Consider the following 20,394-nt stretch of genomic DNA (forward strand, 5'->3'; position numbering starts at 1 on the left):
GTAGCAGTTGAGCAGAACCTGCGCCCAGCGCTGCGTTCAGACAACTTCCAGGTCCAAAATGTCCTTTTAAGATTCTCGACCTCCAGGTGCATGACGCCATACGTAAAAACATGGCCGACCACGACTCACTGGCGTTTCTCTGGCGGCCTCAACATCGTCTTTATGGAAAAACTTTGGTGCAGAGAAGGTCACTTTCACAGATTGTTTACCGAAACCACTTGCCGAATAACATCTGTGTCATTTACATGTGGAACAAGTTAAATATATGATGGCTGTACTGTCAGATATACTTTAAGTGGCTTTGTCAAGTGGATTTGTCTGAGTTGGGTAGTCTTTAAATGTTCTGCTTGAGGTTGGACACGTTTTAGTTCTGAACTGGGATCTCGGATATGTACAATATTGAGTATATCATCAGGAAAAGTTTACCATCGTGAATAATGCTCCTTCCTTCCTGACACCAGCCTAAACCATGCAGCCATGGAACCATGTTTCCTTTTGTCAAGCTTGTCTGGCCTAGCAACTAAGGGGCGGGACTTATGATTGGTCAAATATCCTTTTGTTGTGTGATGAAGTTCTCAGTTTTCTCTCTTTATTGGAGACTTTTTTGAGAGACCATCCTGATGGTAAAAACACACTGACTGCCACTGACAGTGGAGCGAGCAGACATGAGCTCTTCTAACAGGACAACTCCAAGACAACCGCCGTAATGTGTACTTTCTAGCCGTCTTATTCTGTGGACATGACTACATGAATAGCAGTCCGTCCTCCAGGGGTCGCCTCGGAGGTTTGAGAGATTTGTGGTGTGACTGCACAGCCTCAGCACTTCTGTTCCTTTCACCTCGTACGTGAGCCTGTGCCACTGTTCCTGCAGCCCTCTGCACCGCCACACTTCCACTGTCCTCAGAGTGCAGTGGAAGTGTTGTTTCCACCAGACGGTCAGACTTGTGTTCTGATGGATCCAGACCTGCGATGAGGCCCAGCCCAGTGAAGTGGAAGACTTAGGCCAAGACTATGAAACTACCTAGGACTAGATTCAGTTTACACTTTGGGGAAACATCCTTTTTGTTCATTATATAAAAAACATGAATCAATATTCCCTTTGGAACGGTTGAAATTGGATGTACAGATATATTTTCATGAGTTTTTAATGTCTGGGATGAATTTTTACTGCCACTCTCAATATGATTTTATCAATGTTTTTGTCATGCATCTCCTTTTGCTGCCAAGCTGAAGTTAAGGGGAGAAGCTCCCGTCTCTTGCTCTTTTGCAGATGCATCCACACACTTTGTATTTGGACTGCAGATTCTTTCTTGAAATCAAAATATTTCAATTTGAAGTCATTCTTTTTCTGATGTCTCAATTGAGTTCTGTTTTCTTTCTATTGCAGTTTAAAAAAAATAAACAAATGTATTGACTATGAAATAAATGACACGATATTTGCTAGGTTTGAAGTAATAATGACTTATTGTACATAAGCATTTTCTCCTCCCTTGTACTGAAAAAAGAAATTAAATGGTTGTATATTGTGTAGAAAAGCAAACAAAAAGCCATGAATATTGTGAAGCTTGTCATTTCGTTTTGTGATCACTGTGTATTATTGTGTAACAATGTGCAAAATGTTTGGGATTCTTTCTTTCCTCTGCTTCTTGAAGCGGCCTCCCAGGATGCATCTCTTTGATTGGGGACTAGTTAAGCGTGTGCAGGAAGGTGCTCATTGGTTCAGACCGTCGGGTTCACGTGACTTTGACTTCTCTTGTCGTTGAAAGAAGTTTGTTTGTTGCAGAAGGTTGTGTGAGCTCTGGAGAAAAGCACTTTGAATGTTTCACTGACTGTTGGATGACATGGACCTCCTGGACTCACGGGTCGGTCCAGAGTCCCACTGATGCACCGTTTGTGATGCTGTGTTCTTAAGGACCGGACTGGTGTCGTGTCCAGCCAGGCGCCTGGAGTCTTGACTTGACTGGGCAGTGGACGCTGAGTCACTTTGACACCTTGCAGCGTTAAAAGATGACACTGAACAAGTCAACAGGGTTTCCACTGTCGACTTCTCATAGAGACGAAGGACATCTGGACAGATGTGTTTCTGTTTGAAGTCATCTTTCAAAGCTGTGAGCAGCACACATGTAAAGCTCCACCAAAGCCACGTGCTCTACACGCTGCTTACTAGTGTCCTCGTGGCGTCATATGAAGAGCTCCGTGAGTTAAGAAATGGTCTAAATCTTAATCACAGAATGTTGATCTGAACACTTTGGGAATTTGTGGCCTAAAAAGTAAGTTTCACACAGAAGTAAGGTGTTAAATATGACGTGAGATGTGAGCGGGTGCATCAGTGGAACCCTGGTCTGACCTTTTCTAAGATGTTTTTGTTAAATAGGCGCAGCTGACCCTGAATCAGTGATCACTTTTCCTGCCAGCACCAGCATAAGACGTGTATGGTCCTCTACTGTTTGACTTTACTCCTTGCTAATGCAGGGAAACGTTTAATTTCAAATCAGTTTTTATAAATTTTCAGTTGACGTTTTGTATAATGTTGACAATGCTGAAATAAACATCTGGGGGAGCAGAAACTGAGGATGAAACCGAGCGGAAACCAATTGAAGTCCTTTTTGTTTTGCTTACATCAATCCTGACCTTTTGCACATACTTGATATTTAACGGTCTTCAAAAAAGTAAAAGAAAAATAATGCTGTTTGAATACTGCCAGTTGACAATTATGCATTGATTGAAAAAAATAAGCTAATTTTGGAGGAAATAACTTTGTAATATTTATCTCTTGCAAGCTATGTTTAATAAAGGTTGAAACAATTTGCTTTCAAGTTTGACTTCATTAACCTTTTTGTAACCTGTTCAGCGACTCTTCATTTCAAAAGGGCCCTTATTTAGCAACTCATTGATGTTAATGGGAAATTAGAAACTCTTGAAACGCCTTGACCACAAACTGAACATAGAACCTGTGTTCATGCTGACGTTGAAGCCGTCATGGCGCCTGAAAGGGGGGTTTTTGGGACGCACTGGCAACCGCTCACAACCAGCATGAGCAACACAGCCTGCATCCCATGTGACGGCCACAAGCGACCCGAGTGAGGAGATGGTAGTACAGCTGTGTGGGGAGCTCACAGACTGGAAATGAATGCTCTGCTAAAGGAAATCAGGAGATTGTGGAAATCATTCTGGGACCAGACAGGATTTCCCAGGACATGTTGTTATGTTTCAGTGGTTCAGGTTCTCCCTGCAGTGAGACGACCAGTCCACATCAGAGATGGCAATAAAGGAGCCGTGAAATTGATGTGGCATTATGAAATAAATAAATATGTTTGTATGTATTCATTTATTTACTGCCTTTTTATTTATCTTGTATTCATTATTTTATATTGGCCTAAATATAATATTATATTGTAGAAAACTAACTCAAATTATTGAATGCACATGTCAGCTTGACAGGAATAATCAAAGTATGGCCAGTACACCGAGTTATCGTTATATTTATAGATAGTCATCTTTATTACTTATTATCCTTGCATTTTCTGTTTCTCTCGGTTTCATTTCTTTATTTTTGGTGACAAACAATTTAATTTTTTTTTAAATTCAATTGCTAACTTCCTTTTTTTTGTGGTGCATACGCACATACGTATACATCTGCCCTCATCTATTTACTTGTTTTTTTCTTTCATTTCAAAAAGGCTCAGACACACACACACACACACACACACACACGCACACCGTTCTCCCATACTGACTATAGGATGCTTTGCTGGCTTGTGTCTCATGTTGTCGTCCTCGTGGTGTCATGTCTGTGTGTTGTCTCTTGTCTTACAATAAAGAAAAGAAAAATAAGTAAGTTATCCCTGCATTTAAACATTACATTACATGCTCGACATTTGGGAAGTTTTGTCCCAAATGGTATTATTTTACAAATAATTTTATTACATAAGCCAGCTATGTAATATCTAACATAACTGGCTTTATACATACATAAAACAGTCGTGTTAGACATAATGTATGGTACATAAAAAATATATTATATGACAATCAAGCCCATTTAAAAGTGTTCCATTCACACCAGATAAACTTGAGACACTGTGATTCATATTGTTTTGTCGTTATCTTATCTGGCTAAACTGTTATAACTGAAGCAAAACAAGTTTGACTTCCAGGTATATCTTCAGATGAACATACTCTATCCATGGGCTTTAGAGAGGCAACGTCCCGCCTTCTCATGGGTTCACTTCAGAGAAATGATGGACCAGGACCTGTTGCTCTTGTGAGAACATGCTGTAAGAAACACTCCAGAGAAACATCTATGCAGCTTTTGTGTGTGTAGACTTTCTAATTCAATATGTTCACACTCTTATGCTTCAACAGTTTTACCTCAAAATGCAACTTTCTTGACGGACATGTTTAAGTTGACAAACATCATGTGTAATTCATGGCGCATTAATGGGGATCAAATAATGATTTGTCTCTAGCATTGACTACCAAAAGCAGGTCCCATGGTGGTCCACTGAAAGGGGTGTGGCTTACCGCTCTGCATCCTGTAACCCCGCCTCCAGGTCTGTAACCCCGCCTCCAAGCCCACGCTCATTCACCTGCACAAAGGAAAGGAAACATCACTGTTTCCACTATTAGTGCATTATCCATGGTTACTTACCAAAGAAAAAAGATGAAGATTATGAATTAATATTTTCATGTGATTCACTCTGTTTCTCCATAGTAATCCTGAGGGTTACATTCCATAAGACTCCTATACAATGTGATCAATGCCACCAGCATTGATCACAGCATCCATAAAGTAGCCAGCGATGATGTTTGAATCATAGTTTGTTTTGTAAGCTTCAAGCCATCTCATCCTTCTGGAAAACTCATCAATGCATCAATGCATGTCCAAATGGCTGAAGCTTGTCGTAGCATCAATGTGTGACATAGTTTGCACCACAGCTGACTTCTTCTTGACACCTTCACCATCCAATGACTGAGCAATATGTAACCTGTTTCTCTTTGGTGCATCCATCTGTAACCATGACAATGAACCATCTGTAACCATGACAATGACCAGATGTTTCCAGTTGCTGTTCAATGAAGGCGGTCACCTCATCCTCATCCGTTTTATTCTTTCTACGCCAGAGCTGCTTCTTGCTTAAAATACTTTCAAAGGTTTAGCTTTTACAACCCCAGTTGAATCAGCAAGTACCTGAAGTATTTACCACAGTAAGGTATTTACCAGAGTAAAGTATTTACCACAGTAAAGTATTTACCAGAGTAAAGTATTTACCACAGTAAGGTATTTACCACAGTAAGGTATTTACCAGAGTAAAGTATTTACCACAGTAAAGTATTTACCAGAGTAAAGTATTTACCACAGTAAAGTATTTACCACAGTAAAGTAGTTAGAGTATCTTCAGTGTACTCACAATCCACATCACATGTCACTATGCCAAAAAGCTGCTACTTTCATTGTTCTCAAAGACTTTTTAAATCATTTTATCTCATCATTTTGACTTTTCATCTCATCATTATTATTTTTGTATCTCATAATTATGACTTTTTGTTTCATAATTATAACTTTATATCTCATAATTATTTTTACTTCCACAGATGTTACCCTTCAACAACTTCAATTTGTTTTGGCCCAAAGCGTTTGGAAGTTCCTCTTCCAGTGAAGTGGCTGCATAAACCAGTTCCCTGAGGTGTGTGGCTGCTGCTGAACCAGCAGGAGTCAGGATGGCTGCAGGATCACTGAGGGAACATGACGTAACACACAGTTACATGTCCAGTATGGAGAAGAAGAACACTGAACTGTCCCAGCATTAGATGCTGCAGGTGCACCTGTGGCTCAGTGGTGAGCAGGCCGTCCTTCAATCAGAGGCTCGACAGACACTGGGGTTAAGTGTCAAGACACCCAACCCCATCGAGAGACCAGGGATGTAGAGCAGCAGCCACAAGAACACTACGAGCCCATTGGCTTCTGCCGGATAATTGTCTGTGGTCTTCATTCCTGAACTACGTTTTGTAAAACACCGTAAAGCGCTTTGAGTGGTCAGAAGACTAGAAAGGGCTAACAAGTACAAGTACAGGTACAAGTACAGGTACAAGTACAAGTACAAGTACAGGTACAGGTACAAGTACAGGTACAAGTACAAGTACAAGTACAAGTACAGGTACAGGTACAAGTACAGGTACAAGTACAGGTACAAGTACAAGTACAAGTACAGGTACAAGTACAGGTACAATCGGCTTGTAGCTCCGTCACTGCGAGCTAAACACTCAACAAAGTCACGACTGTTTGAAAGTCTCTACATCTTCCACCACAAACTAAAAACACTTCTTTTTCGACTACAGCTTGAATAAAGAAAGTAGTAAACTGCTGTAAAGTGATAACACTGCTGTAAAGTGATCAAACTGCTGTAAAGTGATCAAACTGCTGTAAAGTGATCAAACTGTTGTAAAGTGATCAAACTATCAACTATTTTGTCACATTAGAATTTTAAAACACTACCAGTCAACACTTCTAGGTCACACTGAGTTGTGTGGTGTTTCATAAACTGTTGTCTGCATATTCTTATGATATAAACCATAACAACATAAATGGATATGAGACATCGTTAGTGTGATAACGTATTTAATTCAGCATGTTTGAAACTGAACAAAGAGACAGTTCAGTAGCTTTGTACTGTGAAAAATACCTTGGTTTCACTTTCATATTCCTTCTTTCATTTATATTCCAACCTTGTTAATAAAGTAATGTTATGAACAGGTTGTTTATGTTAATAAAGTAACATACAACAGGTTGTTTATGTTAATAAAGTAACATATAACAGGTTGTTTATGTTAATAAAGTAATATATGAACAGGTTGTTTATGTTAATAAAGTAATGTTATGAACAGGTTGTTTATGTTAATAAAGTAACATATAACAGGGTGTTTATGTTAATAAAGTAATATATAACAGGTTGTTTATGTTAATAAAGTAACATATAACAGGTTGTTTATGTTAATAAAGTAATATATAACAGGTTGTTTATGTTAATAAAGTAACATATAACAGGTTGTTTATGTTAATAAAGTAACATATAACATGGTGTTTATGTTAATAAAGTAATATATAACAGGTTGTTTATGTTAATAAAGTAACATATAACAGGGTGTTTATGTTAATAAAGTCATATATAACAGGTTGTTTATGTTAATAAAGTAATATATGAACAGGTTGTTTATGTTAATAAAGTAACATATAACATGGTGTTTATGTTAATAAAGTAATATATAACAGGTTGTTTATGTTAATAAAGTAACATATAACAGGTTGTTTATGTTAATAAAGTAATATATAACAGGTTGTTTATGTTAATAAAGTAACATATAACAGGTTGTTTATGTTAATAAAGTAACATATAACAGGGTGTTTATGTTAATAAAGTCATATATAACAGGTTGTTTATGTTAATAAAGTAATATATGAACAGGTTGTTTATGTTAATAAAGTCATATATAACAGGGTGTTTATGTTAATAAAGTCATATATAACAGGTTGTTTATGTTAATAAAGTCATATATAACAGGTTGTTTATGTTAATAAAGTCATATATAACGGGTTGTTTATGTTAATAAAGTAATATATAACAGGTTGTTTATGTTAATAAAGTAACATATAACAGGGTGTTTATGTTAATAAAGTCATATATAACAGGTTGTTTATGTTAATAAAGTAATATATGAACAGGTTGTTTATGTTAATAAAGTAACATATAACATGGTGTTTATGTTAATAAAGTAATATATAACAGGTTGTTTATGTTAATAAAGTAACATATAACAGGTTGTTTATGTTAATAAAGTAATATATAACAGGGTGTTTATGTTAATAAAGTAATATATAACAGGTTGTTTATGTTAATAAAGTAATATATAACAGGTTGTTTATGTTAATAAAGTCATATATAACAGGTTGTTTATGTTAATAAAGTAACATATAACAGGGTGTTTATGTTAATAAAGTAATATATAACAGGTTGTTTATGTTAATAAAGTAACATATAACAGGTTGTTTATGTTAATAAAGTAACATATAACAGGGTGTTTATGTTAATAAAGTCATATATAACAGGTTGTTTATGTTAATAAAGTAATATATGAACAGGTTGTTTATGTTAATAAAGTCATATATAACAGGGTGTTTATGTTAATAAAGTCATATATAACAGGTTGTTTATGTTAATAAAGTAACATATAACAGGTTGTTTATGTTAATAAAGTAACATATAACAGGGTGTTTATGTTAATAAAGTAATATATAACAGGTTGTTTATGTTAATAAAGTAATATATAACAGGTTGTTTATGTTAATAAAGTCATATATAACAGGTTGTTTATGTTAATAAAGTAACATATAACAGGGTGTTTATGTTAATAAAGTAATATATAACAGGTTGTTTATGTTAATAAAGTAATATATAACAGGGTGTTTATGTTAATAAAGTAATATATAACAGGTTGTTTATGTTAATAAAGTCATATATAACAGGTTGTTTATGTTAATAAAGTAACATATAACAGGGTGTTTATGTTAATAAAGTCATATATAACAGGTTGTTTATGTTAATAAAGTCATATATAACAGGTTGTTTATGTTAATAAAGTAATATATAACAGGGTGTTTATGTTAATAAAGTCATATATAACAGGTTGTTTATGTTAATAAAGTCATATATAACAGGGTGTTTATGTTAATAAAGTCATATATAACAGGTTGTTTATGTTAATAAAGTAATATATAACAGGTTGTTTATGTTAATAAAGTAATATATAACAGGGTGTTTATGTTAATAAAGTCATATATAACAGGTTGTTTATGTTAATAAAGTCATATATAACAGGGTGTTTATGTTAATAAAGTAATATATAACAGGTTGTTTATGTTAATAAAGTAATATATAACAGGTTGTTTATGTTAATAAAGTCATCTATAACGGGTTGTTTATGTTAATCAAGTCATATATAACAGGTTGTTTATGTTAATAAAGTCATATATAACAGGGTGTTTATGTTAATAAAGTAATATATAACAGGGTGTTTATGTTAATAAAGTCATATATAACAGGTTGTTTATGTTAATAAAGTAATATATAACAGGGTGTTTATGTTAATAAAGTCATATATAACAGGTTGTTTATGTTAATAAAGTAATATATAACAGGTTGTTTATGTTAATAAAGTAATATATAACAGGTTGTTTATGTTAATAAAGTAATATATAACAGGGTGTTTATGTTAATAAAGTCATATATAACAGGTTGTTTATGTTAATAAAGTCATATATAACAGGTTGTTTATGTTAATAAAGTAACATATAACAGGTTGTTTATGTTAATAAAGTCATATATAACAGGTTGTTTATGTTAATAAAGTCATATATAACAGGGTGTTTATGTTAATAAAGTAATATATAACAGGGTGTTTATGTTAATAAAGTCATATATAACAGGTTGTTTATGTTAATAAAGTAACATATAACAGGTTGTTTATGTTAATAAAGTCATATATAACAGGTTGTTTATGTTAATAAAGTCATATATAACAGGTTGTTTATGTTAATAAAGTCATATATAACAGGGTGTTTGTGTTAATAAAGTAACATATAACAGGTTGTTTATGTTAATAAAGTCATATAAAACAGGTTGTTTATGTTAATAAAGTCATATATAACAGGGTGTTTATGTTAATAAAGTCATATATAACAGGGTGTTTATGTTAATAAAGTCATATATAACAGGTTGTTTATGTTAATAAAGTCATATATAACAGGGTGTTTATGTTAATAAAGTCATATATAACAGGGTGTTTATGTTAATAAAGTCATATATAACAGGTTGTTTATGTTAATAAAGTCATATATAACAGGGTGTTTATGTTAATAAAGTCATATATAACAGGGTGTTTATGTTAATAAAGTCATATATAACAGGTTGTTTATGTTAATAAAGTAACATATAACAGGTTGTTTATGTTAATAAAGTAATATATAACAGGTTGTTTATGTTAATAAAGTAATATATAACAGGTTGTTTATGTTAATAAAGTAATATATAACAGGTTGTTTAACTCGTCTTCATGACTAAACACTAGGAACTCCCGTGTGTTCTTAGTGTTTAGTCATGCAGATGAAGTATCTGAGATGATCTTTTTGTAGTCCATCACTAGTCCGTCACTAACGTCTCCTGCCGTCGCATCAGAACTACAGAGTCAGCGAAGGTGAGTCGGATTCTCTAAACAATGAATTCTCCTTCCCATCTTGACCCCGTGATGTTTTCCACAGAGGAGAAGTGGTTAGAGGTAGACGTTAGGAGGTCATGTATTTTTTGTATTTGTTAAATAATCATCACCCCCAAAAAATATTATATAAAATAAAATATTAAACTCATGACATGCCTGTCAGTCATGCACATGAAGATATTTCCAGGTGGCGCACACTAAACAAGCTAACTTCTTGTTTTGCAGTTAGAACTGTCTCTGATGCGCTTCTTCCCCATGTTGTGTCGGTTCTTTGCTCTTCCAGTTAAACGTGTTGAGGATCTTCAAAACATATGCCCTGTGTGTGTGTGTGTGTGTGTGTGTGTGTGTGTGTGTGTGTGTGTGTGTGTGTGTGTGTGTGTGTGTGTGTGTGTGTGTGTGTGTGTGTCTGTCTGTCTGTCTGTCTGTCTGTCTGTCTGTGTGTGTGTGTGTGTGTGTGTCTGTGTGTGTGTCTGTGTGTGTGTGTCTGTGTGTGTGCGTCTGTGTGTGTGTGTGTGTGTGTCTGTGTGTGTGTGTGTGTGTGTGTGTGTGTGTGTGTGTGTGTCTGTGTGTGCAGGAGGACAACACAAAGGTTGTGTAAACAGTATGTCTGAGGTGTCAACACCTCAGACAGACCACAGTGGGCGGGGCCTACAGTGGGCGGGGCCTGACTGTTGAACACAGTTGGCCGTGTGGAACGTGGAGTCCTGTGAGTGTTTACCCACAAGTCTGTCTCAAGGACAGCACCTGGAAAACACTGCACACTCACAGAGGGAATGAAGTGACGTTGATGCTGCAACGACCACAGATAACAGGAGACTCGTCTGAAAACCAGATTGTTTGAAGCAAAAGTTGCAGCTGTGCGTTATAACTGCAGTGTGACCATCCACTTTCATAAATGTATAATAGAACAACAGCATTATGTAACTGAGGCTGCTACTCACCTCATTGTGATTATATGAAGGCTTAAAGCTCAAGAGGAGGCTGCTTCATAGAGGAGGTCGCTCCTTTTATATGTTTTGAGAGACAAGAGATTGATCAAAATATAAAAACAAGAGTAATTGGTTGAAATAAACCATAACCAAATCTCAGTATCATATATAAAGTATGTTTTGTCCTGCAACTCCTGCAATCAGGTTTGCTCTTGTGTGCACAACCATGAAGGACACGTTTAAAGGGGCAGTACAGAGGACTGTAATTACAATATACTGTATTTTGTTCAGTGACAGTAACTGTTCATCTCTTAAGTAAAGTCATTATGTCTGATACTGCACATTGAGAATTAAAAGTTATATAAACTATAAGCAGGTCAGGCAGAGGTCATCCTGTCCTTGGGGTGAAACTTGTTTTGCATTTGGTTTGCTGAAGGTGGAGCAGACATTCCACACTCCCTCCGCCTGTTTACCTCTTCTCTGTGTTCTCACAGGTCCGTGCACACACACACGTACACATATACACATGCACACGTACACATGCACACGTACACATGCACACGTACACATGCACACTGTATTCAACTGCAAGTTGGTTCATGCCTCACCCCGGTCTGTGTGTTTTCAAAACATCATGTCTGTGATGCATGTTCCACCATGCTCTGTTTGCTGTGTTGGTGTGTGTGCAGATGGAGAAGCTGTGGGTGGAGGTGAAGGAGGAGAAGCTGTGGGTGGAGGAGAAGGAGGAGAAGCTGTGGGTGAAGGAGGAGGTGGAGGAGGAGAAGCTGTGGGTGGAGGTGGAGGAGGAGAAGCTGTGGGTGGAGGAGGAGGAGGAGAAGCTGTGGGTGAAGGTAGAGGAGGAGAAGCTGTGGGTGGAGGAGGAGGAGGAGAAGCTGTGGGTGGAGGTGAAGGAGGAGAAGCTGTGGGTGAAGGTAGAGGAGGAGAAGCTGTGGGTGGAGGAGGAGGAGGAGAAGCTGTGGGTGGAGGTGGAGGAGAAGAAGCTGTGGGTGGAGGTGAAGGAGGAGAAGCTGTGGGTGAAGGAGGAGGTGGAGGAGGAGAAGCTGTGGGTGAAGGAGGAGGAGGAGAAGCTGTGGGTGGAGGTGGAGGTGGAGGAGGAGAAGCTGTGGGTGGAGGAGGAGGAGAAGCTGTGGGTGGAGGAGGAGGAGAAGCTGTGGGTGAAGGTAGAGGAGGAGAAGCTGTGGGTGGAGGAGGAGGAGGAGGAGGAAAAGCTGTGGGTGAAGGTGGAGGAGGAGGAGAAGCTGTGGGTGGAGGAGGAAGAGAAGCTGTGGGTGAAGGTGGAGGAGGAGAAGCTGTGGGTGGAGGAGGAGGAGAAGCTGTGGGTGGAGGTGAAGGAGGAGAAGTTGTGGGTGGAGGTGGAGGAGGAGGAGGAGAAGCTGTGGGTGAAGGTGGAGGAGGAGGAGAAGCTGTGGGTGAAGGTGGAGGAGGAGGAGAAGCTGTGGGTGGAGGAGGAGGAGAAGTTGTGGGTGGAGGTGGAGGTGAAGGAGGAGAAGCTGTGGGTGAAGGTGAAGGAGGAGAAGCTGTGGGTGGAGGAGGAGGAGAAGCTGTGGGTGGAGGTGAAGGAGGAGAAGTTGTGGGTGGAGGTGGAGGAGGAGGAGGAGAAGCTGTGGGTGAAGGTGGAGGAGGAGGAGAAGCTGTGGGTGGAGGAGGAGGAGAAGTTGTGGGTGGAGGTGGAGGTGAAGGAGGAGAAGCTGTGGGTGAAGGTGGAGGAGGAGGAGAAGCTGTGGGTGGAGGAGGAGGAGAAGCTGTGGGTGGAGGTGAAGGAGGAGAAGTTGTGGGTGGAGGTGGAGGAGGAGAAGCTGTGGGTGAAGGTGGAGGAGGAGGAGAAGCTGTGGGTGGAGGAGGAGGAGAAGTTGTGGGTGGAGGTGGAGGTGAAGGAGGAGAAGCTGTGGGTGAAGGTGGAGGAGGAGGAGAAGCTGTGGGTGGAGGTGAAGGAGGAGAAGCTGTGGGTGGAGGTGGAGGTGAAGGAGGAGAAGCTGTGGGTGGAGGTGGAGGTGAAGGAGGAGAAGCTGTGGGTGGAGGTGGAGGTGAAGGAGGAGAAGCTGTGGGTGGAGGAGGAGGTAGAGGAGGAGAAGCTGTGGGTGGAGGTGAAGGAGGAGAAGCTGTGGGTGGAGGTGGAGGAGAAGAAGCTGTGGGTGGAGGAGGAGGTAGAGGAGGAGAAGCTGTGGGTGGAGGTGGAGGAGGAGAAGCTGTGGGTGGAGGTGAAGGAGGAGAAGCTGTGGGTGGAGGTGGAGGTGAAGGAGGAGAAGCTGTGGGTGGAGGTGGAGGTGAAGGAGGAGAAGCTGTGGGTGGAGGTGGACTTCTCATAGACTTCTAAACTAAGCATCCAGAGGAGTCGCCCCCTGGTGGCCGCCACAATAAATGCATGTGAAGCCGTCATGGAGGCTGTGGTGGATCAACCCTCACTTCAGGACATGGTGTGCTTACATGGCACAAGATAATGACTAATTGATGGATTATTGGCTCCAGGTATTTCATCAGTTCATCAGGATCAGACATGTGTTCTAAGAGATGACTGGTTCTTTGTTTTTTAGGTTGTCATTTTGCATGTGTACCTCTTAGAGACGAGTGTGTAGCAGACACAGATAAGGACAGAGTGAGGCGCCTTTTACTAAAACCACACAGACATTGCAGAAGTGAAAGTACAGTCAGAGCAGAGAGCAGAAAGTCCTCCTGTGAAGCAACGAGCAGCAGCACCATGAACACACACACTTCCATGCGCACATGCTCAGCCTGCAATCCACAAAAAAATACACACAATACACAATACAACATTATATGGGGGGAGATGAACACACAATACAAAGCTACAGCACAGCACATTAAAAATAAGTAATACAAATCGTTAAAAGTAAGTGAGACAAACCATAAGAATGCATGAACAAGGACTTCAGCCAAAGAGTGCTCTGCTGTGCTCAGAAGAGTGAAGTATGAGAAGAGAGAAGTGGGGAAACCCGTAAAGCTCTGAGAGCCAGTGAGAATGTGACAGAATGCTCATGCCACCATGTTGAGCGTGTTCACGCTACGAGAGCCAAGGAACAAAACCACAGCGACTAGTGTACACCGGGTTTAGTATTTATTCCAAAAAGACAATATTCCTGATATGCTGTTTACATGCCTGATGCAAATAAATATGCTCCTTGTATTGCTGTTTACATGCAGCGTTCATATTTAGATTATGGTAAAACGACCCCATGCCGCCTGTGATGACGGTTAGTGTATCTCTCTAAAATAGCAACACTATTAATAGTATAGTCCTGCATTCAAATGTTTACTTCCAGTGCAGGACGCTATCAGTACAATGTACTCCAATGTACGCAATGTCTGCTCAAGATGTAATGCTGAATAATAATACTTCAGATATGATTCTGTATTTTGTGAGTAAAATCATGTAAGCAGTCTTTCTGTCAGGTAAATGTAGTACAACAATGTTTTCCTCTGAAGACACTTCTAGGCACACTTAGTAGTAAACAGATGAGTTGCATATTTCTAGGCGCTTTTGGGCCTTTTGTAAGAGTCAACATGTTTCACACTGAACATCATAAATCTATAACTGTTCGAGGCCTTTCAGTGGGGGACGGATTCAATGTGTGTGTGTCTCTCTCTCTCTCTCTCTCTCTCTCTCTCTCTCTCTCTCTTTCTCTCTCTCTCTCTCTCTCTCTCTCTCTCCCTCTCTTTCTCTCTCTCTATCTCTCTCTCCCTCTCTGTCTCTCTCTCTCTCTCTCTCTCTCTCTCTCTCTCTCTCTCTCTCTCTCTAACTGGGAATGTTGATATCGGCAGTAGAAGTAAACTAAGAAACTAAAAGTACATTGTGCATTATCAGCAGTTGGTGGAGCTTCAATTTGAATATGATACTGACTAGTTTGATGAATAATAATGCATCATACTTCCCAGCTGTCATTGGGCGGAGGCAGTGTGAGCCGGAGACCCTGGACCGGTGTCCCGTTCCTCTCAGGGCTCACACTGAGACACACAACCGTTCTCGCTCACATTCACACCTACGGGACATTTAGAGCCTCCTGAACCTGCGCTGCATATCTCTTGCTGTGAGGGGGCAGTGATGGCCGCTACACCACATCAGACTTTGTTTCTTATTTTTTATTGAGCAAATATCTGAATCTGCAATGTAAACCTATCTCTTTCAGCTAAAAGTAGTACTGCAAAGTTTTCCTCTGAGGTGGAATGATACAGTTATAGTTGTAGAATACAGTTCAGTTGTATTTCGTTTCCTAAGTGTTTTGGGGGTATAATGAGAGAGAATAGTTATGCTTTTCATTTATAAATCTAATAATAGTTCTATAGTTGTTTGGGCCTTTAGCTGTTGTCTACTGGTGTTCCTTTCCCGTGATGAGGCTGTAGGTCGACTACAGCTGTGATGGCGGGGCAGATGTCCTGCTGAGGACCAGAGGAAACTCAGTGGGAACTCGACTGGCTCTCCAGAAAACTGCAAGCAGCAACACCACAGGCCAAACATTGTTAATGGCCACTGTGCTAGTAATTATAATTGGTCATCATTGTAACTCCCAGAAATGTCATCCTAAAATGCTAAGCTGATGAACCACTCATCATGACCCATCATGGGACGAGGAGCCCTCACCACGAGTCCTCCTCGTCCCATGATGGGTCATGGGGGTCATCTCAGCCTCTGATGAAGCTGCAGCTGTGGAGTTTGACAGACGTGGGCTTTAACAGTCAAAACAGATTCTAGCTGCTTCACGCAGTGCAGTGTTTTCCCAACTTGACCCGGACTAAAAGTCAGGATCTCATGTGTCTTGTGAGTCCGCCATCTTCTCAGGGCAAGATGGCGGACTCACAAGACACATGAGATCCTGACTTTTAGTCCGGGAGGATGAAGGGATGTAGGGTAAAGGATGAAGGGATGTAGGGTAAAGGATGAAGGGATGAAGGGATGTAGGGTAAAGGATGAAGGGGTGTAGGGTAAAGGATGAAGGGATGTAGGGTAAAGGATGAAGGGATGAAGGGATGTAGGGTAAAGGATGAAGGGGTGTAGGGTAAAGGATGAAGGGGTGTAGGGTAAAGGATGAAAGGGTATAGGGTAAAGGATGAAGGGATGTAGAGTAAAGGATGAAGGGATGAAGGGATGTAGGGTAAAGGATGAAGGGGTGTAGGGTAAAGGATGAAGGGATGTAGGGTAAGGGATGAAGGGATGAAGGGATGTAGGGTAAAGGATGAAGGGATGTAGGGTAAAGGATGAAGGGATGTAGGGTAAAGGATGTAGGGATGTAGTGTAAAGGATGAAAGGGTGTAGGGTAAAGGATGAAGGGATGTAGGGATGTAGGGTAAGGGATGAAGGGATGTAGGGTAAAGGATGAAGGTATGTAGGGTAAAGGATGAAGGGATGTAGGGTAAGGGATGAAGGGATGTAGGGTAAAGGATGAAGGGATGTAGGGTAAGGGATGAAGGGATGTAGGGTAAAGGATGAAGGGATGTAGGGTAAAGGATGAAAGGGTGTAGGGTAAGGAATGAAGGGATGGGCGGTAAGGGAACGAGGAGGGTAAAGAAGGTCATGGAATGATGACCCGCTGACGTCCGGTGGCTGGTGGGAACTGGAAGTGAAGACGCATTAGTGGGGCGGTCTCTTCAGAAGTCCCCCATGGTTCCTGTAATCAAGTGAGAGAGATGGAGAGAAAGAGGGAGGAAGAAATATAGGAAAAGGAGTCGGGGGGAGGGATGTTGAAGCTGAGTCGAAGAGGAAAACTGTGTCAGTTTTGCTAAAAGTACTTTGTGCAGAGTACAAGGACAATATGGTCCTTGTTTCCAAACTAAGAACATGATGTTTAAATGATAGTATCATTGAATATATTTAATTTCCTGTTAGCAACACAGTTCACCAGAGACCGACAGCCTCTGACCTCCTGGTGGAAGAGGAGTCATTGACACTGACAGTTCACACTGTATTTATTTATTTTCACTCAATCCCTCACACACAAATACTCTCAAGAGCACCTGATGTGGATTCATTTGGTGCCGAAAATTGTCCCCAACACACTGATAAAACATGACAGTGACCAGCTGTTTTAGGTCCTTTTGAGCCCGAAGCTTGGATGTGTCATCTTTCAGGTCTAAGAACCTTCTGGCTTTAAATGAAGCATCACTTTCTCTCTTAAACAGCAGTTGAAAAAGAGTACTGAGTATGTCTTTGGTTAGAAGGGATTCTCATTTTCTGCTTAAGTTGTTCCTTCACTTGGTATTTATTTTGGATAGCTTCAGTGGACATTGACAGAAAACTTGGAGATGTAAAGTGGGCCACAGGTCAGTGTGTATTATGTTGCTATAATGCACCTTGTGCTCTCCTTGTTCTGAGCAGTGTTACATTAACCTGACACAACACACTCTTGTGTTTGCTGTGTGTGTGTGTGTGTGTGTGTGTGTGTGTGTGTGTGTGTGTGTGTGTGTGTGTGTGTGTGTGTGTGTGTGTGTGTGTGTGTAGAGAGCACTCTACCCTACACCCCTTCATCCTTTACCCTTCATCCCTTACCTCCCATCACTTCATCCCTTACCCCCCATCCCACCTGTAAGAATTCACTTCCCATTAATTCACATTACCAACTTTGCTTCTTCTATGGAGTTTTTCCCATCCTACTACTCTCATTATATTAATAATTGCTGTCATATTTAAAGATAGTGCTGTAACTCTGTTATGTTGTTCATTCTGGTCACATGACATATGTTGTACTTCTGTCCATCCTGATAGAGGGATCCTCCTCTGTTGCTCTCCCAAAGGTTTCTTCCTTCTTTTTAGCCGTGAAAGAGTTTTTTGGTGGGAGTTTTTCTTTTGAGGGTCCTGGGACAGAGGATGTCTTTATGTGTACTGATCGTAAAGCCGTCTGATGCAATTAGTGATTTGTGATTTTGGGCTATACTAAATAAATTGAATTGAATCCTTTCATCCAACGAACTGTCAACCACAGCCAATACTTGTTAGTACATACATGAATTGTTGTGTTAGCTCTGCATATGGGCTTTAGTGACATGAGGAAACATAGAATATAACTAGACGGACCATTGAAAATGAAAGGCCTCCTTTAATACTATGATGTCAATATACGCTATGGCCTTCACAGATGGCGTGATGTGTTTAGACAGCACTCTTCCCCACCATCATTTGCAACATTAGACAAGGTAATGTCTATATATCTATATTTGGAAGAATGCTTCAGTAGAGTTTGACACACTCTGGTAATCTATGTCAAGGAGCACTGATGTTGTTGTGGAAGAAACACATTTTCATTGTTTTCATTGTTCTCAAATACAATGAAAAGTTCAGTTAAATAATCTGATAGAATGGCAGTGACACTCATCAATTTTGTATTTTATTTTTATTGCAAGACAAACACCCGGAATACAAAAACAAAGACGATTTAAAAAAATCAATAATGATTCAATCATTCTTAATAATTCAAATGTCCTGTTGCATCTGTTACGTGGTGTTGTTTTGTTCTAATGAGAAAGCAAAGTCATGGAAAACTGAGGATCAGTTTCACAGCCATGTTATTCTTTCTTGGAAATGAGAAGCTGTTCCATGCACATGTCAGTCAGACAGACACTGGGCGTTTCACTTGTTGACACTTGCCCCTACATGTGAGCGCACCGCCCCTCACCCGTGACACCACACTTCTACACAATCACATGTTGCTTCATCCCAGATTTCTGCACCTGTTTTTGTTCATATGTATGTTCTATTATTATGTATATATGTATTTCATTTGGGACACAAAACTAAGTGGAAATATGAAGTTTAGCTGCTGGTGAAAATTCACAGTTGAGAATAAAAGTGTGTTCTACATGGCTATAGTAAGAACTCCTGCTGAAAGCATCACACCTTGTGATCCTCTGCATCCCACCGACAGCGTTAAGCAACAAGGTCAAGACCCCTCAAGGGCTTCCTCTTGCTAGTATCACTGCCAATTGTATAAACACACAACAAGGCCAGGAAGCAATACATAAATATGTCTGCATTGTGGGTGCAGACTGGGCCGCTTCTATCCTCCTCATTCTTCTCATTCTCGTTCAGTGCTGGCACACCCGTCTCTCTCTCCCCAGTTCCAGTCTCTACACTGTCAAATAACGGCAAACAAACTCACACAGGCTCACACAGCATGGATTCGGCCACTGGAAGCCTAGCCGGCCAACCTGGACGTGCCTTATTGCTGGATCGGATCTTCTGGACAGCTGGAGTACACAGAAAGCAGTGTTACGATAATGTAACCCTAGCTATTTAAGCACAAGCACACCAAGGGGCCCTGCCACTGCTGCCGTGCTTCAGGAAGAGGGTTTGAGAGCTTAGTAGCAGGGTCTGCACATATTCAAGAAGAAACTTCCACAAATGTTCACATTTAATGTTCATGTTACTAATTATTAGGAACACTCTACGAAGTTAGAGGGGGAGGCGGCAGCGATTGGACTGTTGGAAATGTTTTGCTTCGTTGGGATAAAACAAGGTTAAAGCCTGTTATGGTTATTGCAGCCACTGTATGCTGATGCAATAAACAACATACTGGTCATCTTGTATTCTTAGAATCTAATCAGTACGTATATGTAAATGCTGTGCTAGGGTTCATCCTCTGGGGAGCAGGAATGTGCTAAGTATGGCCTCTGAGGATCATAAATACTACACTCACTTTTCTCATAAAGTCCCATGAATATCCATATTAATTTTCTTTGTAAAACTACCATAAATACCCACACTAACATCCATTGTAAACTACCATAAATATCCACACTAACATCCATTGTAAACTACCATAAATATCCACACTAACATCCATTGTAAACTACCATAAATATCCACACTAACATCCATTGTAAACTACCATAAACATCCACACTAACTTCCCTCGTAAACTACCATAAATATCCACACTAACTTCCATTGTAAACTACCATAAATATCCACACTAACATCCATTGTAAACTACCATAAACATCCACACTAACATCCATTGTAAACTACCATAAATATCCACACTAACATCCATTGTAAACTACCATAAATATCCACACTAACATCCATTGTAAACTACCATAAATATCCACACTAACATCCATTGTAAACTACCATAAATATCCACACTAACATCCATTGTAAACTACCATAAACATCCACACTAACATCCATTGTAAACTACCATAAATATCCACACTAACATCCATTGTAAAC

The sequence above is a fragment of the Taurulus bubalis genome, assembly GCF_910589615.1.
Source record: "Taurulus bubalis genome assembly, chromosome: 16".
In the NCBI taxonomy this organism is placed as follows: domain Eukaryota; kingdom Metazoa; phylum Chordata; class Actinopteri; order Perciformes; family Cottidae; genus Taurulus; species Taurulus bubalis.